At 39.9% G+C, this 19232-nt stretch overlaps 1 protein-coding gene across 4 annotated transcripts in view; it reads left to right on the forward strand.

Annotated features, from left to right (window-relative positions):
• DMD (dystrophin) overlaps nucleotides 1-19232 on the forward strand; it is a 1248719-nt gene that overhangs the window by 715314 nt on the left and 514173 nt on the right. The gene's annotated exons all lie outside the window — the stretch shown is intronic.

The following is a 19232-nucleotide window of genomic DNA, read 5'->3' on the forward strand; positions in this document are numbered from 1 at the left end:
AATGGCTCCCTGTCCCAAAAGGGCTCACAATCTAAAAAGATGCAAAGGAATACCAGCAGACAGCCACTAGAACAGACAGTGCTGGGATGAGATGGGCCAGTTACTCTCCCCCTGCTAAAAAAAGGAGCACCCACTTGAAAAAGTGCCTCTTACCCAGTTAGCAGGGGTCCCCTACAAACACACATGATACAACAGCTGCTACACTGGTAACTCTGTATTCTAGGAATGAAATAGGACTGGGCCATTAGTTATAACTTCTTTATATAGATATAACTATAGTTATATCTTCTTTAGTAATGACTAACTGAAACATCCTATCAATCACAATCGACCTTTATTAGGCATAGAACTTAACAGTTGCCTGAGCAGCTTACACAAGAAGTTGCATTCAAGCAGGTCATCAAAACAGAAATAAATGTAGATTAAATAAGATTTCCCTCCATTTTACATTTGGTTAAAATCTCATATAAAAAATCCGCCATTGGTTTTACCATTTTTTTCGTTTGTAAGTAATATCTGCAGTTTCAATTCATCATGACAGTTGAAATGATTGGCAAAAAAAAGGTCCAAATGCATAGATCTAGACTTCTTGTAAAGCGGGCAATGGAACACTGTGTAGGTCAGAGACTCCCTGTATCCCAATTCACAGGGACATGTCAATCGCTGTTGCGTGATTTTATTAAATTTCAGATCCAGTTCCCGAGAAGGGAACACATTACATCTGGCAAGCGTGAAAGCACGACGAAGTAAAGGTTTATCTAAAATATATAAAAATCTAGAACACTGGCCAGGAGGGGGAAAAATCTGAAAAAAACAAAGGTGAGTGGGTTTTGTTTGCCTCAGTAAAGAGTCCCTGGTATTCAATATCTCTCAATCTAGAAATAATGGTCGTTCTAGCCTGCATCAAGGAATCATTACCCACCAGGTCCACTGGTATACCAATCAATCATAGGTTACTAAAAAGGCCAATATAGCCTGAGTAAGTCCAAGAATCAGAAAGCAAGTCCTGAATCAGTGAGTTATTCCTCCTGTTAAAACAGATACTTAACCAAAAACTAATAAATCTGCACCAGGCTATACGTTCAAGTCTTTGTAGTCCTGCTTCTAAGCAAAGTGCGGTGTAAGGAACACAATGGGGTAAACAAAAAATCTTAAAAGAAAAAATTGAGAGTACTCTTTCCATTTCCTTATTGAAAGCAACAATTCAGATTGGTATCCCATAAAATAATTGGGCCACAACTTTGGCTTTGAAGATACGCAGGGCTGCAGGAATATAGGAATTTCCCCTTGCGTAAAAAAAAGTAAGATACCCTGTAGGGATAATCTGGCAGATTTGAGAGTGGCTATGCGCTGTGGAACCCAGGATAGACTACGATGGAAGGTCAGGCCCAAATATTTAAAGGTTTTGACCTGTTGAATAGCCTTGCCATTGAAGACCCAAGAGTGCTGTTTCCATCGCTTTTCAAAGACTAAAATTTTAGATTTTGAGTAGTTTAGCTGTAGAGCATTGTCTGAGAAATATCGGATACACCTAGAGATCAAACGCCTTAGCCTAACCTGCGTGTGCGAGAGTAATGCCATATCATCAGTGTAAAGTAAAAGGAAAATGGGGCGTTGATCGAGTCTTGGACAGTGGGAATCTGTCTCTGACAAAAAAGGGGCAAAGTCATTAATGAATAGATTAAATAAAGAGGGTGCAAGGACACAGCCTTGCTTAACCCCCTTGTTAGCTGGAAAAGGATGTTAGATCACCCTCAGAGTTCACCCTGACCTGGCATGACGTGTTTGAATAAAGCTTCCTAATTAAGAAGAATAACCAGGGGTCAATGTTTAATTTATCAAGTTTGGACCACAACAAGCCTCTTTTAATAGAATCGAAAGCTGTCTTTAGATCTGTGTACAATTTGGAGTGTGCTTTATCCAGATAGTTTTCAGCTAAGTGGGCTAGGACTAAACAATGGTCTAACCCACATTTGAAAGCCTGCTTGCTTATCCCCAAGGATATCTGTCATCCAAGAGGTCAATCTGTTCAATAAAAGAGAGCCATATAGTTTCTCAGGTAGGGAAAGGAGGTTTATAGGGGGATAATCTGAGGGTAAATTCCTATCCCCTTTTTTGAAAATTGGCACGATCAGTGGCTGTGTCCCTTTTGATGGCATAAGGCCCGTTTTATCGATCCAACTGAATAGTTTAACTAAATGACAAGCCCACCACTGAGGCGCTGCCTTGATCATATCCGATGGAATATATTCAGGCCCAGCAGCTTTACTGCTCTTTAGTTAGCCAATAAGAGCGAACACTTCCTCTTTAGAGACTGGGGGCCATGGGGGCACGCCATCCGGGATGGTTAAATCAGGCTCAGCTGGTCTAATAGATGGGTCAAAAAACAGGGACCTGTAATGCTCCACCCAGGTGGAAACCTCTATTGAGGGTCCCACGTACCCTGGCTGAGAGTGGCCTGATATGATTTCCCAGAATATCTTAGAATTATTAGAAAGCACTGCTCTCTACAGGCGGCACCAGTTAGTTTGCATTGCATTATGTGAGAAGGCTTTAATTTCGTTGGCTAATTGTTGTTTAATGGAGAAATAAGCTGGGGGCAGTTTGGCAATACCCTTGCTTCTATATTCACAATATATTTCCCCTTGCATTTTGGTTGCATTTTGAGCTTTCTACACAAATCACTAAAAGACCAGGAATGATTATTACCCTTAGCTCCTAGAGAGAAAGGGCAATTTTGTCCAAAAGCAAGCAGCAATGTGTTTACAAGGTCCTCAAACTCAACCACAGGTGAGTCAGAAGTGACCAGCTGAAACATCCTATAGGTGTCTACTTGAAGGTAAACCCCATTAACTATAATGGGACTTACTCCCTAGTAAGTGCATTTAGGATTGTAGCCTAAATGTAAACCTTATGTTTATACAACTGTGAAAAGAGAAAGAATGGTATTTTGCCACAGAAGTGCCTTGTAGGTGTTATAGATTTTTTTCAGCATAGAAGCTGACTTCTTTAGCACCATAGGGAAGGTTCCACATTTTAATTTCTTAAACATTCACTTCTGAGAGAATGACAACACAATTACTGAGATTCAATGTTCTATGTGCCACTTGGAGACATTTCAGCTTCTCACTCCTGATCACAATCTCTCACAGTCCAGAAAAGACACAACTGAAAGTCATCCTCTGGAACAAAACTCTATAAGGCATAGGGAACTGTCACAAGAAGGTTAGGCACTTCCCTATTTAGGTGTAAAGGGTTTTTATACACACTAGCAATCCTGGCCCCTGTGCCACCCAGGCCACAGAATGCTGCCCCTCCCCCCACTGAAGAGAATGCTGACTCTGGAGGGCCTTTAAACCTAATTTCCTGTTTTCAGCGAGAAACGAAAGTGACATTTAAGGCTCTTTTGAGGGCCAGGGAAGCCTCCCCATGCATGGTTTCTCAGCCCTCCAAAAAGGGCAAGGAAGACAGTGGGGGGTGGGGTGAGGAAGGCAGCCCCAAAGGTGTGGTAAATTGGGGCATTTGCCCTCCTGTCCTCCCCAGGTATGCCAATGTTTTCATTGGTACACAAGTCTCTCTCAGTCTAGATCATTTCTTTTTCTTCATCTGCTGCCACAATACTATATACCAGTGGTTCCCAAACTGAGCACCATGGCAAACTCACAAAGACACTAAGGGCCTCTTCTTCCAGCTCTCCCAGGTGCCACCATCATGAATCGCGTGAGATCTCGCACAATTCTTGCAACATCATGCACATCCAAGATGGGAGTGCCTGAAAGAGCCAGAAGAAGAGGATGCTGTTGAAAAGAAGGGTGCCATGACAGTGTAAAGTATGGGAACTGCTGCTATACTGCTGAGTTCCCCTAAACTCAATGGAGCGTTCTTTTGAGTGCACATATGTAAAATTTCAACCTGTGCTATATGCACCCAGTGGCAGTGCAGCGAACTTTCCCTTGAGATTCATCAGTGTTTGAGTTTGTTCCTAAATGCTAAAAGATTGCATTTTTCAACTTCATTTTCTTGGTCAAGGTTAAGTTTATATATACTAATTTTAGTTTCATTTAGTGTTTTATAATGTATAATTATTTTATTCTGTTTGTGTCATTTGCTGCTGGTTTTTTTTTAAATATTGTTACCACAACCACTAGGATGGAGCAGTTTAAAAATGTTTTTATAAATCTATAATCTATATACTGTCGTAACATGGAAGGGCATGTAATAAGGGACAGGGTTCAGCTGTTAGACTTCAATGCCAGCCAACCAGCCCTGGGAACCAGTAGAAGCTGAACTGCTTTAAATCCAATTTTATTTCAGTGGGAGAGTTGAGCATCTAATTAAATCTATCCCACTGAAATTAATGGGGCTAAAAAAATACTTGGGCTGGGTCATGTACCATGCTTTTAACAGAGAAAAAAAGTGTTCACCTTTGCCCAATGTACCTTTTTAATACTCTAACTGAAGTATTAGTAGTATTGAAACTGAAGTATTTAATACTTCTAACTGAAGTATTGCTTGGCAGGCAAGCAAGGCCTGCCAAGATTTTGGACTGACGATCAGCCTGAAGAAAACACAGGTCATGGTTCAGGATGTGGACTCACCTCCCTGCATTACAATCTCTGCGCATGAACTGGAGGTTGTCCATGACTTTGTGTACCTTGGCTCAACGATCTCCGACACTCTTTCTCTCGATACCGAACTAAAACGCATCGGTAAAGCAGCTACCACGTTTTCCAGACTCGCAAAGAGAGTCTGGTCCAACAAGAAGCTGACGGAACATACCAAGATCCAGGTCTACAGAGCTTGCGTCCTGAGTACACTTCTGTACTGCAGCGAGTCATGGACTCTTCGCTCACAACAGGAGAGGAAACTGAACGCTTTCCACATGCGCTGCCTCCGACGCATTCTCGGCATCACCTGGCAGGACAAAGTTCCTAACAACACAATCCTGGAACGTGCTGGAATCCCTAGCATGTATGCACTGCTGAAACAGAGACGCCTGCGTTGGCTTGGTCATGTCGTGAGAATGGATGATGGCCAGATCCCAAAGGATCTCCTCTATGGAGAACTCGTGCAAGGAAAGCGCCCTACAGGTAGACCACAGCTGCGATACAAGGGCATCTGCAGGAGGGATCTGAAGGCCTTAGGAATGGACCTCAACAAGTGGGAAACCCTGGCCTCTGAGCGGCCTGCTTGGAGGCAGGCTGTGCAGCATGGCCTTTCCCAGTTTGAAGAGACACTTGGCCAACAGTCTGAGGCTAAGAGGGAAAGAAGGAAGGCCCATAGCCAGGGAGACAGACCAGGGACAGACTGCACTTGCTCCCGTTGTGGAAGGGATTGTCACTCCTGGATTGGCCTTTTCAGCCACACTAGACGATGTTCCAAAACCACCTTTCAGAGCGCGATACCATAGTCTCTCGAGACTGAAGGTTGCCAACAACAACATTTAACTGAAGTATTATGAAATATGATTAGCAAGCATGTTTCTTATATTACCCAGTTCTTTTTTGGATTCCAAGTGGTCTCCAGGAAACATTTCCCTGAAGTGTAACTTATGCTTTGAGAAAGATACTGTAATGCATATGAAAAGAAATGGCCTTTTCTGTGCACCATCTACATATATACTAAGTGTGCTATCTACTATCTCCAGACTGGCTTGGACAGTTTAGATTATTTACAGGAGCCACAAGGTTACTACTTAAAGGAACCTGAATTTTCTTTCTGCAGTTTCATATCAAGCCAGATAAATAAATGCATTTTTGAAAACCTGTCCATTTTCAGTACAGGAAGGTTCACTATATAATAGTGGCACACATGTGCTTCCATCTTCTTTGTGTCTCAGTAACTTTGAGATGATGCACAATGACGAACATTTCTGTTCTTTGTACTTAATTTTTTTAAAGTATTTTTTGAGAATAAAAATATTGAAAATCATCTCAGTGCCAAGGGCATCTCATCTGCTTGTATGTCAACACTCTTTTTATTTACTATTAGCTTAAACATTCTTGGTTTCTCTTTATAAAAAGAATAGCAAATTTGAACATCTCAATGAATTAAGAGTCCTCTTATCTCTAGTTTGCAGGTAATTGTTTCGGTCCTTACTAGATCCCAGTGCTACTTCCTTGTCATCTAGGAGTCAAAGTTACTTCCATGAGGTATTAGCATATTAAACAGATAGGAGACTGACAAGCTACAGTGTTCTTAATAAAGAAGTAAGAAGTAAAGAATGTTTCTAGCACGTCAACCATGTAAAGTCAAATGCTTAAGAGGGCCTGGAGGCTAGCTATCATAGAACCAAGTACCTGTTCAAAATGTCCCAAAGTGATAAATGAAGCAAAATGATTAATATACAAATAACGTTTTTGTCCTGTTAAAAAGCTGTATGTATTTCACATTTTTCATTTCAGTAGGCATTTGATTATCTGCCTGGTGATTTCAGAAGTGATCCATTTTCTTGCACTTACATTTTTGTTTGCTTTGGCTTGACCTTTAAAAAAAATGCTTGTATGCAAGAAGGGGTTTATTTGCCTGGTTTTCTTTTTTTCTTTTTTAAAACCAAAGTAGTGTCACTAAAGTTGTTGCCCTTTTCACTTTCACGAACTCCCACATTTTTCTTACTCAGTTTAAGAATGCACTGAAGTGAATCCTTCTTAAAAGTTCCAATAGTGTTCTGAAAGACCCTATCAGAATTGAGTTTGGGGGAATTGCCTTTCAAGCTGTGTATGACAGATTGTCAAGAGCACTTAAATATAAGATGTGTGCTGTAGCTCTTGTGAGACTTACAAAATGCAGGACAGCAGCAAAATAATGTTAGTGTTGTTATTCTCGTTTGCATTTAATTGAACCTTGGACTTTTTTTTTTAAAGCCATAACTGGTGTCATGCTTTGCTGAGTTCTAAGAAGAGAAAAATGAGTGTTTTGGATAGGAATTATAATACAAATAATAAAAACCCAAATAGCCATGCAACTGTCACAAAAGAATAATATTGTTCCAGAGGTATATAATAATTACCCAGTCCTTTCTGTCATTAATTGTACTGATTAGGGGCATAAAGTTATTGCTTTACAGAAATTCTGTGCATCTTATTGCCATTGTCTCAAAGGACCTCTGTATCATGAGCAGTATGACTTCACCAATCCTTCACATACATTTATTATTATTTTTAATCTGTGGCACAGTAGCAGGGCTGGTCCAAGACCTCCTGACTCCTGAGGCGGCAAATGCCAAATGCTACCCCCTTATCTAGTGATGTGCCAGTCTACTCCCTCTCTCCAATGTACTGAGCCGAATTCTAGCTCAGCACTCTCTTCCTCTCCATCCCCCTCTTTTCCTGTCCAGATAGTAGAAGGAAAAGGAGGAGCAGTGGCTGCAAGTAGGCCATTTCTGTTAAATGGGTGCCCTCCCCACTGATTTGCTATCTGAGGTTCTGCTTCATGAATGAACAGTAAGGGGATGGGAACTTCACCCAATTTGTCTGGTGAGCTACTACACATGAACAGCTTCCATGTGTAGAAGTGAGGTGAAATCAGGGGGACAGTCAAGAGGGAGCAGAGCTCCAGGACTTCTCTTGCTGTATGAGTTGTGATGTAATGAGTTCTGAGGAACTACCTTTGTTCAAAGGGCTGTAGCCAAGAAAAAGCATTGGGCAATAGCAGGAGGTTAAAAGAAATTTGCCAACGGGCATGTTAATATCTAGGCCAGTGTTTCTCAAACTGTGGGTTGGGACCCACCACATGAGTCATGAGCCAAATTCAGGTGGGTCCCCATTCCTTTCAATATATATTTTTTAAATATATTAGACTTGATACTACCATGGTATTGACTGCATTTGGGGAAATGTTACAGACCTGTACTTTTAACAAGCTTTTACTTTTACATACTTTTACTATGTATATTCTTTTAACAATGATAGTCAATGGGACTTACTCCTGGGTAAGTGGGTAGGAATGCAGCCTAGAATTGTTAAAAATTTCCCTGCTTGATGATGTCACTTCCAGTCATGACATCACTTCCAGTGGGTCCTGACAGATTCTCATTCTAAAAAGTGGGTCCCGGTGCTAAATGTGTGAGAACCACTGATCTAGGTCCTTTGTCTTTCTCAGGAACTACCTGAGTGACAACATGACTCTGAATGGCCACAATCTCATACAAATTTCTAGGAGTAAAGCCCTAGTGAACACATTGGACCTGAGGAAAAAAATGCCATGACTAACTCTCCAAATATATAATGTTTTTAATCCCATATTTCAGTTTTTATACATTTGTTTTAAACTATTGCCATGCACTCCAAGAAATGTAAATTCCAAATCAAGAATAAATGACAGGAGAAGAAAACATGCAAATATATGTATGATGAACTCTTGCTCTTCAAAATGTACTACTACACCACTGGGTAAAACTCTTCCATGCAGCAGTCATGACATGCCCACTGGCCTTTTGTCTCCCATCTTTTTGTCAAATAGGAGCAGGATTTTGTGACATTTCCGTAACAAGAAATGATACAGGGACATCTCTCATGCCTGTCAAAAGTCATTTTTAATATTAGTGGTGCATGACAAATACTTCTTGCCCAGTGTGAAATTTCTTTGGATTAAAAGTGTATAAAGTTTCCATCCTGCTTTAAAAAGTAGGATAAGAATGTGAGAATTTAAAAAAAAATGCTGTTACAGAAATTGTGTGTGTGTGTGTGTGTGTGTGTGTGTGTGTGTGTGTGTGTATTTTTTTTTTTCAGGATTGAAAACACAGCTGATTTCTATAATTTTTTTCAATATTGTAAAATCCAGGCCTTTTAAAATAGCCCTATCCAGAACTTTCAGAATATTATTTTGAGGAAACCACAGGTCAAGTTGAATCTACCTCATTTAAAAATGAGCTAAAATACAAATTATATTGTATAATATATGTGAATATATATTCACATATATATGAATAATAAAGCTGTCCAACCTTGCAGATTGTAAGAACTACAGAGATAATGTAGACGAAGGATGTTGAGAGTTTAAGAATACGCTTCATAAATTAGCCTGATAAGGATTAGGAAAGTTTTTGTGTGTTCTATAATTTTTTTTACATTAACTAATACAAATAGGATGATTACTTTAGAGTCCCATCCTGTGCCCGTCTACTCAGAAGTAAGTTCCGTTAGCGTCAGTGGTGGAAATGGTGGAAATTAGTGTCAATTAGTGGCAAAGTGTGGATAGTGGAATTAGCAGAAATGGTGGAAATTAGCAGTAAAGTGTGGAAAGGCTTGCAGCCTTAATGAGATATTTTGACATTATTCTGTTTTGTTTTTTGAGCTTTCTCTACATGTTATTGAATTGAAGTAAATCATATCATTACTCAGTATAATTGCATAATTAAACTAAGCATTTAATGAGCAATGACTGTATATACACCTTTTTTTTTTCCTCATTCAAATCTGACCAGAACAAATCTAGATTGATTAAAATGAATGCATTTTAAGAGGGCATACACTTTATCTATTAGATAGTGTCACTTGGTATTAGGCTTCGAAGAATGTGGAAAGATTTATCTTTGCATTTAGGTAATTAGGAATAAGAGAGCTGGAAATCATTGTTTTCTCTCCCTATAGAGTTAGTTTTGCAACAGTTGTGAAGAATAATTCTACTACTAATTAATTTAAATCAGAAATCAAATCAGTATAATAATTAGTACCTTTAAATGTAAAAAGGGATTATTTTTCACCTGAATGTGACATTGGAATCTAATCTACAATGCAATATTGATGTTGATACTGAATAATATAATGTTGCTTTATTAATACAGGAAAATTCAAAACACATAATTATGCAAATGATGGAACTGTAGAAACTGATGTCTTATCTGAGGCTGCAGATTTCCAGAATTTCTGTATGATACATTTAAGTTGCTTTATGCTCTCCATACTTATCATAAATTTAAGAAAATGCAATGAGAATTTTTCAAAGGAAAGTTTTGCCAGCAAGTGCGTCTGACAGACCTTAAATGCTTGTTTTCATTATTTCATTATGTTGTTACAGGGGTTTTCAATAAATATATTGAGCATGCTTAGCTGATAACTGTAAACAGATAAAAGATCATTTTGATACTAAAAATGTGTCTCATTATGCTTACTGGAGAATATTGTATAATTCAGTGGCAACAGGAAATGAGATTCATGAAACTGTTCAGAAATACGAGGGTCGCCCAGAAAGTAATGCACCACATTTTTTTTCTTCAACAATTATTTATTGAACACAATGAAACTTACACACAAGAAAGAATGATGTTTCTTCTACACTCCCTATTTTTCCACATAATCTCCATCTAGTTCTATGGCCTTCCTCCAGCGAGACACAAGGGCATGTATGCCCTGTCAGTACCACTCCTTGTTCTGGTCACGAAGCCATTTCTGCACTGTGCGAATCACCTCTTCGTCATCCTCAAAATGTCTTCCGTGAATGGCATCCTTTAATGGCCCAAACAAGTGGAAGTCTGAGGGAGCTAGATCAGGGCTGTAGGGTGGATGGGGTAACACAGTCCAACCCTGTTTAGCGATGTGTTCCGAAGTCCTCAAACTTGTGTGAGGCCAAGTGTTATCATGTTGAATCTAACATTCACCTGGGTTGTTATGGCGCCGAAGTCACTGGAAGCGCTTCTTGAGTTTGGTTAATGTCTTCACATAAGCTTCAGAATTAATGGTGCTGCCTCTTGGCATCACATCAATGAGTATGACACCCTCACAGTCCCAAAACACAGTGATCATGACCTTACCGGCAGAAGCAGTTGCTTTGAATTTTTTCTTCTGTGGAGATCGAGGATGACGCCATTCCATCGACTGTCGTTTTGTTTCGGGCTCAAAATGGTGAACCCAGGTTTCATCACCTGTCACAATCCTGGACAAGAACGCTTCCCCCTCATCTTCAAAACGTTTCAGCAACTCAGAAGAAATGTTTTTTCTGAGAGATTTGTGGTCCACCGTAAGACAGCGCAGAACCCATCGTGCACACACTTTTGAGTAATCAAGAGCACGGATGATTGCATCCACACTTCCTTTGCTGATTGACAGCTTCAGCACCAACTGCCTAGTCAGTCCTCGCGAATGAGCACATCAGCAAGCTGCGTCTTGTCAGGTGTGACAGCCGTGGATGGCCACCCCGAACGCTGCAAATCTTGGAGCTCTGCCGAACCGCCTTCTAATGGCCTCACCCTCTATGCCCAGCGACTAACCGTACTTCTGTCGACTGCAGATTCTCCATAAACTGTACACAAACGTTTGTGAATGTTCCCAACAGTTTCTTTCTCCGCAGTGAGAAATTCAATGACGACACGCTGCTTGTAACGTACATCACTTACAGACGCCATTTCGAAACACTGCTGCAGCTATGCTATCTGTCTGAAGAAACCAAAAATTTGTGTGCGCACTCCTGAAAATTCAAATAATGTATATCTAAAGTTTCGCATTCGTACCATTACTGTAGGCTGAGAAAAAAAATGTGGTGCATTACTTTCTGGGCGACCCTCGTATATGCATGGGTTAACTATGTGATAAGAGAGAGCTCACAAGAGGGTCTGTATTAACAGTCATCGTGAATTTTGGTGACATCTACTCAGCAGCAAAAAATGATTTTTCTACATTAGTATTTTATTTCTATTCAAGAAATACCTTCTCTCTTTTTTTGGATGGTGTGCCAAAAGGATATATGCAATTTTATTCATGGAAATTGATGTTGTTCTAATACAGTAAACCTAAACCTATATACCAAGACATGTTAGGAATTGAAACATTAATTACACAGGCCTACAAAATTGAGGGTCAGAAACTTCCCAAATTTGATGGTGGTTTGAGATGAATTTGGGGTGCTGATTCAAAAAATGGCATTTGTTTTGCCCTATCACGTCTAGTTTTGGAGATATAGTATAACCTCATTAGTGAATGGTTCAAGCAGCTTCCTCATGAGGAAGCCATGATGTAGGCTTCCTCATGAGGAAGCTGTTAGAACCATTCACTAAAGAGGCTAGTTATAGGGCAAAACGGATGCCATTTTTTGAATCAGCACCCCAAATTCATCTCAAACCACCATCAAGTTTGGGAAGAAATGTGTGTTGGCCTGTGTTATTAATTTCTTTTAATTGTTCAGTTAACAATATACTGATTTTCAGATTTGACAAATAAGGTTTGTGTGTATGCCTTTTTCACCCAAACTTAATGCCAAAGCATATCTCCTCTTGTTCTCACATACTGCTCTAAAGTTCTCTAGATCAGTGGTTCTCAAACTTTTAGCACCAGGACCCACTTTTTAGAATGAGAATCTGTCAGGACTCACCGAAAGTGATGTCATGACTAGAAGTGATATCATCAAGCAGGAAAATTTTTTAACAATCCTAGGCTGCAATCCTACCCACACTTACCCAAGAGAAAGTATTTACCATCATTGTTAAAAACATACGTAGTAGCCCAGTGTTTCTCAAACTGTAGGTTGGAACCCACTAGGTGGGTTGCGAACCAATTTCAGGTGAGTTCCCATTCATTTCAATATTTTATTTTTAATATGTTAGACTTGATGCTACCATGGTGTGTGACTGTATTTATGGAAATATTACAGACCTGTACTTTTAACAAGCTACTATGTATATTCTTTTAAGGGATCTGAAGGCCTTAGGAGTAGACCTCAACAAGTGGGAAACCCTGGCCTCTGAGCGGCCCGCTTGGAGGCAGGCTGTGCAGCATGGCCTTTCCCAGTTTGAAGAGACATTTTGCCAACAGTCTGAGGCTAAGAGGCAAAGAAGGAAGGCCCATAGCCAGGGAGACAGACCACAGACAGACTGCACTTGCTCCTGGTGTGAAAGGGATTGTCACTCCCGGATTGGCCTTTTCAGCCACACTAGATGCTGTGCCAGAACCACCTTTCAGAGCACGATACCATAGTCTTTCGAGACTGAAGGCTGCCAATACAATAGTCACTTCTGGTCATGCCATCACTTCTGGTGGGTCCTGACAGATTCTCATTCTAAAAAGTGGATCCCGGTGTTAAACGTTTGAGAACCACTGTAGTAGCCTGTTCATAGTACAGATCTGTAACACTTTCCAAGTGCAGTTACATACCATCAAGTCTAATACATTGAAATGATGGGAGATCCACCTGAAATCGGCTCACGTCCCACTTGATGGGTCTCAACCCACACTTTGAGAAACACTGTTCTAGATTGTGTCTGGATAGTTAAACATATGTTATTCATTATGCATTCACATGATAAGTTAGGGTTAAGATTCAGCATAATCCAAAATCATTTGGAGCTCTGAGACTTGCATGGAAGTTTTGAGTGCACAAAACTGACTCTGTGCACTGAGGGAAATGTTGGGGGATGTGATGTTACCATATTGGAATTAGGTGTGCAAACATTTCCTATTCACAAAAGAGGATGGGAGTAGACTGCATACTTGGACTCTTCCTCCCCTCAGTTGCTGGGACAAATCTTGAAACTGACCATAGAAGACATATGAAGACCTAATATCTAGTATGCATAAATAAACAAATATGTGTTCAGTCTGTAATCATATACACACTTACCTTGGAGTAAGCTCCATTGAACATAATGGGACTTCTAAGTAAACATATATAGGATTGTGCTATCAGAATCTTAAATGGAACAGAATTAAATTGAGGTAATATTGCTTAATGAGATGTCAAATGATCACTATTATTTTAGAATGAAATATGTACAACTATGCAAATGGCAGTAGAAATAGCTTTCATTATGCCTTCCTGTTTTACAATTACCATTGGTGATAGCTCTAATGCTCTGTATGAACTATTGTGCAGGTAGGTATAAGATAAAAGTATCAAGTTAATTGTATATGTTTCTAAGAAAGGGTAATTCTTTGTGCAAGAGCAATGAAAAAGTGCATGGAATTGTCCTTTACAAGCCTGTTATGCTTCACTGAGAAATTATATGTTTATATGAATCAGAACGCCATCTGCAGTTACAGTACATTAGTTAAAATAAAATACAAGGACTATCAATCCTGTTTCCAGTATAAGCTGATCACCATCTGTGATTAGGAAGACTTTTCTTCCTTCTACTCCATCTATGTAATGGTATGTAATTAAGTGCATTATGGAAGATTTATCTCCCTATAAATCAACTAGTGATATTTACTCTTAGTAACTATTAACATCGCTGAACCAATTTTTTGTTTGTTTTACATGATGTGGTAAATTGTTCCTATTAAAAGTTATGGTTCTGACCACTTTTAATTCATTATAAATGGCTACAAAGTAAAAATAAGAATGGCTAACTTTAATTCTGTGAGATACAGCTTAGGTAGCTTTTGTGCCAGCTTCTACCTGATCTGCACCCATTTTACTTAAGGAGCACCTGCAGTGCTCAAGGTGTTTTAAGTGACTTTCATGGGCACAATAGTTATGACACACACTCTTAGTGCTGGAGCATCCTAGAAGTAATTTTGATCACAAATGTCAGTGTAAGTGTTACACCCGTATCAGTAAAATAAAGGATTATTGAATGCTGTATATTTTAAAATACCATTTATTGGAATGTTGTGCCTGTCTGCCGGCTTCCCAGGTGTAATATAATATAGGCTAATTACTAATGGTCTGGGTTATAAAGACATCATCTTGAATCAACCCAAATCAATCAGATTCACCCCATCTTTTTAGTACTTATGGCTAGAGCTGTTTGTTTCTGAGGAGCAAGATAGGTTTACATAATGCCAGCTCAGTCTTAATGAGGCTGCCTGTGCCAAAGTTACAGTGGCATAGAAATGGCTGTCACTGCATCCCATGGGGCCAGAGAGGCAGCCAGAGGTCTCCCTTAGGTAAGGAAATATTTGTCAAGCCCAGCAGCTGCTAGGTGTCTACTCATATCTGGACCAGCTCAATCGCTGGCACAGATCCGAGTAGACCTGTGGAGGGCTTTCAAGAACTGGAGGGGGATAGGATCTGGTAGCAGCCTCCATCACCATCCCTGCCCCCTTCCCAGTCCTTAACTTGCCCTTTCTCCTCCTATTTTTGCCCTTGTGCAGCCTTTCCTCTATCCTTCCCTGTCCCAGAATGCCTCCCTGCAGCTTGGTGGGGAATTAATGCTGCTGGCTGCTGGTGGTCCACTGTCTGGCACGGAGGCTTAGCACCTGCCTGCACTGGCCTCCACCACCAGCCCCTCCTTTCTTCTAGCCGCCATGATGTACCTTATGGAGCAGGAGACTGATGCTGGCCCAGGACAGGATCAGTCCATAAGTCTTACTGAGCACAAAAGGCTTATCTCTGAGTAAAATAATAATGCTGTTTTCAAACACCTCTACTTATAGCATATATTTGGATGCAATTTTACACATTGTGGTATAGTCTACTGAAAAACATTCCCTCAGATTATTATTATTCATATTTGAATAATTTCTGTTGCTCTGCTAGCATATGCGGGAAGTTGCTCTTTTGTTCCTAAATATAAGATGAGCACCATTTGAAAAAAAATGCCTCTGCTTAATTAACTCATTTTTTTTAATTGATTGTGCTTGTCTTCATCCAAAGATAACAATAAAACATAGACTGTGACAGGAACACTTTCAACTGCATCCTGTCATACAGGCAAATGCTGCAAGTTTATAACTTTACTGTTGTATCTTAAATTCTGTTCAGTGTAAGCTTTTCACTGAAAATACTGCAGTCAAAGAGAAGCAGTTCCATTTAAATTAAGCTTAGTTAATCCAGTGCAAACAACTTTGATATCACATCTGTATATCTGATCATGTTACACCATAGCTAACATGATAGATTACCTCCCAAAACTAACTTCTCATTATAGATAACAGAAGAAAACAAGGACAACCGAGGAGATAATGCATCCATATTAAATCCCAAACTGTCATTGCTGCTAAAATATATAGGTTGTAACCATTCCTTTCTGTTTTTTAAAGACTGTACCATGGAAGAGTGATACTATGGATGAAAGTTAAAAAGTATGATGGTTTCAAACATATGAAAGACAATTATGTCGTTCATTTAAAAATAGTGGCTCTATGTCTAAATACCCTGGCAAACATCCCAAAGTATTCTGTAGAACAGCATTGTAGCATTATTTCAGTCTTTAGCAGGATTTACTGCCCAAACTTATCAAGGGCTTTTGGGTGTGGATTTTGTGATTCACTGCTATAAGTTCTCTTAGACATCATAACAGATATGCTGCTGTCATGCATTGTGGTATCACTGGCAGAAATGGCTGGAGGCCCTGTAATGTGCCAGTGGCTCCTGGAGGCAGCCTTGAAGCAGGAATGATGGCAGAGGGGGCAATTCATAGATGGGAGGGAAGGATAAGGGTGGGGGAGTAGGGAGGACAGGGGTGTTTCAAGGGAAGAAGGGGGTGGATCATCTCAGTGGCACTAGTACATGAAGGAGCTGAATCCCCATTTTCCCAGCCTGACATACCCCCTGCCTCTCCTTGAACTTACTCCAGTAAATAACTGGTGTAGGACCAAGAAGATTCATTGATGGTCAGGTGGCCTACGAAGAGGTAAGTAAAAATATTTTTAATTGCAGTCTGGTTGCCCACTGCATCATGGAGGATGGTGGATGATAGGTTTGGAGCACTGGAGTCAATCTTCTTTCATATATGTGAAATCTCCTCATACTTCCATCTCACATATTGCTTTGAGTATTAATATGAGCAACGGTATAATTTAGGAAAAGCATACTAGCCTGATATACTTGTTACAAAGAAATTGCCCTGAGCTGGGAAGTATTTAATGCTAAATGATTTGATCATTATGAATTCATTTGATACAGTAACAGGATTAATTACGATAAATGTAGTCAATGGTACTGTTTAGGTGCTAACCATTTTCATAGATGTTTCTCTGTAGTTGGAAGTTAAAGCAATCATTCATTCATTAATCCATTCAGTTGAGTTCGACCCTTGATGACTTTATAGGCAAGAGCTTTCCATGCTGCCCTGCCAAGCCCAACATCTCTCAATTGTTGAATGTTCATCTTTGTATCCGTTTTGATTGTGTCTAGCCAGCATGTTCCTTTTATGTCCCTTCTACTTCCTAGTGTCATTGCCTTTTCTAGTGAATTTGCATGCATGACGTAGCCAAAGTAAGTCAGCTGTAGTCTCAGAATTTTGGTTTTAGATAAAAAGAATTGGTATAGGAGTTATTTATTCATGATTGTAGTATGATTTTTTTTACATTGTAGGTTGATTGCCACTTTGGGAACTGTTATGGTAGCAGTCTTAAAATAAATATTAAATATATCAATCCCCAACCTTTTTTCCACTGGCACTATCTGCATTTATGCCCTTTGCTTCTGTATTATTTGGATGTAGTTGTCATTGCTGCCCCTAGTCCACCAATACTTATGCTTTACTGAGCTGCCTCTTCCAGAGACAGCATTTTTTGACAGGAGGCACTGCTTTCTGAAGTGTCAATTCAGCAAGGCAAAGGACTAATGAACTAGCATCAGCAAAGAGGAAACTGCAGTGAAGATATTTTAAAAACTGCAAACTCTTTTGAAGACTCAAAGTAACAAAGACATTGAGGCAATTGCTGGACCTGACTTTTTGCCTCGTGCTATTAACACATAAAAAGAGGAAAACTACTTCCAAGCATGATAGGCAAATGTTGAACTTCCTCAATATTTACTGTGCAATTCAGAATCCTCCTGTCTGCCTTCCCTTGACATATGTTATTTGATGACCCTGACCAGGAGCAAACTCAAAAACATTCAGCTTGTACAAGGAATGCAGGTTTTATAACTCATTTTAACTTACTATAGATTTGGCTTTGCAAATTTTCTTTACGCTTACCAGAATCAAAGGTAAGACCATGTAAACATCTAGGTTCTAGAAGATTCTATATTCTGTTTAATTTAAAAAGTGAGCAAACATGCATATATCACTATGGAAATTTCTGGCTTTTATTCCAGTAATTAAGTTTGTTAACAGGAGTACTTTTTAAAGCATATGTAACATGTGTGCATGGGGAAAATAGGGAGTTGATTGTTCTTTGGCAAGGTTGCATTATGACCAAGTTCCCTATCCTTATTCTGCAAAGCTTGAGAATGTTGAGTTGCAGGGGCTGGGCAGCAAGGGTGCTGACTGAGGGAATCTTTATGGGTAAAGCTTTTTACCCATGGAATCCCATGGGACTGCAGGTGGGGTTGATTCAATCAACCTTTATTGCTAATTGAGGATCCCTACTGAGTTCTACCTTTGTTCTCTCATCTAGCTGAAGGTGCAGTTATTATTTTGAAAGGCCTTTAGCTTATTCCTAAATTGAGCTTAATCATGAGGTTGATGAGAACTATTGTTGTGAAACCTTCCCTTTGTTTAAAAAAAAAAAGGTTCCCCCCCCCAACTAAGAAATCCTTAAGAGATGGCTATGATCAGAAGGTACCAAATACGCTGTTCCAGAAGGAGTTGGAGCTGGAATGCTTCACCTGAATTTTGGAGACATGAAAACACCATTTGCATTTATGGAGTCAGCATGTCAGCAACTGTTACCCTGCACATGCCTGATCTTGTCTAATTTCAGAAGCTAAGTAGGGTCAGGCCTGGTTAGTACTTGGATGGGAGACCGCCTGGGAATACTGGGTGCTGTAGGCTTATACCATACTCTTTCGAGACTGAAGGTTGCCAACCATGTCTCTGTCCAAATTAGGAGTGTTGAGCTCCGTGGATTGATTGGGGGGGGGATGATTAAATGGTTCAATCAAAAGAGTGGCGTTTCTGACAGGGCTGTTCGGCCCCAACTTCACCCAGAATAGCTTCTGAATCTCACTCCACATCCCTGACTCTAACTGGGCGAAGGTGTGGAGTCCGAGCCGGAAGTTTTGTGTACTTCCTGGCCAGTGAATCTGTGGCTTCTTGCCATAAGTCCTGTAAATAGCCACATTACTGGTTTGGCCCTTTGCTCTCCAGGCAGGCACCTAACACCAAGTACACACAGCTTATGTCCTGCAAGCTTTGAATGAAGGGAATAAACAGAGATGAAGTATTGCTGTTTAACAAACTGAAATATATCTATTCAGAGTACACTTTCAGAATTTTTGCCTGAAATTCCACTTGTGATGCAACCAAAACTACTGTTTCTAGTTGGAGAAATAAATTTGAGCCAGTAAAAGACTGTGCTATTGACTGAGGTGGTTCTCTTCACCTGCCTTGCCCAACCCCTCTGTTGGAGGTTGAAGAGAAGCTGCTTAATAGATGGAGAAAAATGAAAAGGGACCCAATCCTATCCAAC

Source organism: Tiliqua scincoides, chromosome 3 (genome assembly GCF_035046505.1).
Source record: "Tiliqua scincoides isolate rTilSci1 chromosome 3, rTilSci1.hap2, whole genome shotgun sequence".
NCBI classification, from domain to species: Eukaryota; Metazoa; Chordata; class Lepidosauria; order Squamata; family Scincidae; genus Tiliqua; species Tiliqua scincoides.